Source organism: Palaemon carinicauda, chromosome 27, assembly GCF_036898095.1.
Source record: "Palaemon carinicauda isolate YSFRI2023 chromosome 27, ASM3689809v2, whole genome shotgun sequence".
NCBI classification, from domain to species: Eukaryota; Metazoa; Arthropoda; class Malacostraca; order Decapoda; family Palaemonidae; genus Palaemon; species Palaemon carinicauda.
In genome coordinates this window covers 82,043,430-82,045,929 of record NC_090751.1, presented here as the reverse complement: position 1 = coordinate 82,045,929, position 2,500 = coordinate 82,043,430, and the positions used below count along the sequence as shown (strand labels likewise).

The following is a 2,500-nucleotide window of genomic DNA, read 5'->3' as shown; positions in this document are numbered from 1 at the left end:
TATATTTAATATTTTTGGGTTGATTACTTATATAGTTTATTTGCTATTCCTTTTTTGCTTTCTTCACTCAAGTAGACTATTTTCTCTGTTATTGTTGTTATTATTATTAGTTTCTTATCATTATAATTATTATTATTATCATTATCATGATCATTATTATTATTATCATTATCATTATTATTATTATTATTATTATTATTATTATTATTATTATTACTTGCTAAGCTATAACCTATCTGGAAAAGCAAGAAGCTATAAGCCCAGGGGCTCCAACAGGGAAAATAGCCCGGCGAGGTAAGGAAAAAATGAAAATGAAATAGTTTATTAAGAGTAACATTAAAATAAATATCTCCTATATAAACTATAAAAACTTTAACAAAACAGGAAGAAGAGAAATAAGACAGAATAGTGTGCTCGAGTGTACCCTCAAGCAAGAGAACTCTAACCCAAGACAGTGGAAGACCATGATACACAGGCTATGGCACTACCCAAGACTAGAGACAAATGGTTTGATTTTGGAGTGTCTTTCTCCTAGAAGAGCTGCTTACCATAGCTAAAGAGTCTCTTCTAACCCCTTGAGTGAAGAAGAATTGTTTGGTAATCTGTGTTGTCAGGTCTACGAGGACAGAGAATATACATATAATAGGCCAGACTATTCAGTGTGTGTAGGCAAAGGGAAAATGAACCGTAACCAAAGAGCTGGATCCAATGTAGTACTCTCTGGCCAGTCAAAAGATCTTATAACTCTCCAGCGGTAGTATTTGTTGGAGCCCTTGGGCTTGTGCTTTTCTAACCAGGATTGTTGCTTTACTACTACTACTACTACTACTACTACTACTACTACTACTACTACTACTAATAATAATAATAATAATCCTTCGATGCACAGACTTATGTAAAATTGTCCTTTTCACAGAGTAGCCATAAGTACACCTAATAATATTTTATAGAGCATAAACTTCATTGCATCTTATAAGAAATATCTTCACCTGTTTCTGTATTCATTACTAAAGTGACAATACCTTAACGTGGGGAAAGGGTTTGCGTTTCGCCATGATCAGCTAAGCTATACTATATCAAGGCCCATCCATACTAGGTTGGTTTGCTGTGAGCTATCAGACGAAAATCCCCCACCATCAACAATCTGCACTGGCCATCGTGGTGCAGAAAACTGGCCAAACTCCAGACATAAATTGACCTGTCTGAAGCCTTTGTCCTTCATTGGACTAAAGACGACTGCATTTTTTGTATTCTGTATTAAAAGCGTATGATAAAATTTCAGCATTTATTTAAGTGAAATAAGTATTTATTAGAATTTGTGTGAAGCGTACTTCCTATTTTCCCCTTGACACTCTTTTGAAGGCACCCTGTCAGTCGGACTTTGGTTTAGTAATAATCCCAATATAATCTCAATGTTAGTTCAAGCAATAATGACTGAACTATTAAGCAATCAATATTAAAAGAATATTATTCAAGTTATAGTCAAGCATACTCGGTTCATTATAGCAGTCAAATGAAATTCTTAATTTTGGAATATGCAGTGAAAATCACAGTTCAACGCCCTTCAATCGTGCATACTCCGCTTGCAAAGAAGCTTCGCTTATAAGTAGCCTACTGTAACAACGAACATCATAACATATAAAGAATAAGAAAGGAAATGTTCTCAGAGCCACCATAAAGAACCTCTAGTCATTTGAGGCAAACTTGATTTGGGAAACATCCGCTCCATCCAGTCGTGAGAATCCTGACATTATCCTTTTTTTTTTCTTTTTTTCTTATTGTCACAAATGTCTTTAACTGTGGACTAAGTGGATCGCGACTGGAATTCTAATGCTCTGACCAATCTCACTTATATATCGCGAATCAATTACGAAAATGATCGATGGGAAATCTGCTTTTCTTGGAAAATGTGGAAATTTGCATGGGAGCGAAGGATAGGATCGTCTCTTGACTCCGCCTCCCGGCAGGTGGCTGAGCAGTTTGTTACCTACGATGCTCCGCCTCCTATGAGAAATCGTTCACTACAAAACTTTACTCAACGCAAAACTGATATCAAACTTTAAACGAACAAATGATAATTCTTCCTTCCAATATTAGCTTTCATTTTCTGTCATCTAAAAAATATTAGAATGTGTTTGAATTTACGTCGAAAGCTACTTTTAACCCTCGTACCGTAATGAGATTTAGCAAGATGATTGGGTTAGGATGGGTTACCTTACCGCTCTTGGTCTCGTGAACGCGTCTTCGGTGTTCAACAAACTTTAAACTCCCGAAACTTTTACGCGACCGTGTCAGTAGCAGAGTGGTGAAGGTGTAACGCAGTAGTTCCCCGTCTTCCGAAAACGTGTTTGTGTACTTTTGCAGTGGCGTGTGTGCGTGTATTTTCTGTGTTCTGGATTTACGTAATTAGCACTAATGTTTCCAGTTATAGTTGATGATTTTACGAGTGTTAGCTGACTTCAAGACTTGCGTGGATTGAACAAGTAAGGAAATGCAGTTT

At 36.4% G+C, this 2,500-nt stretch overlaps 1 protein-coding gene across 3 annotated transcripts in view; it reads left to right on the top strand.

Annotated features, from left to right (window-relative positions):
• The first annotated feature begins 2,287 nt into the window (after nt 1–2,287).
• Nucleotides 2,288–2,500, top strand: part of LOC137620769 (serine-rich adhesin for platelets-like) — a 297,666-nt gene continuing 297,453 nt past the window's right edge. For all 3 annotated transcript variants that reach the window (XM_068351187.1, XM_068351188.1, XM_068351186.1), the window contains exon 1: nt 2,288–2,483. The gene's annotated coding sequence lies outside the window, so the exon portion shown is untranslated. The remainder of the gene's footprint in view (nt 2,484–2,500) is intronic.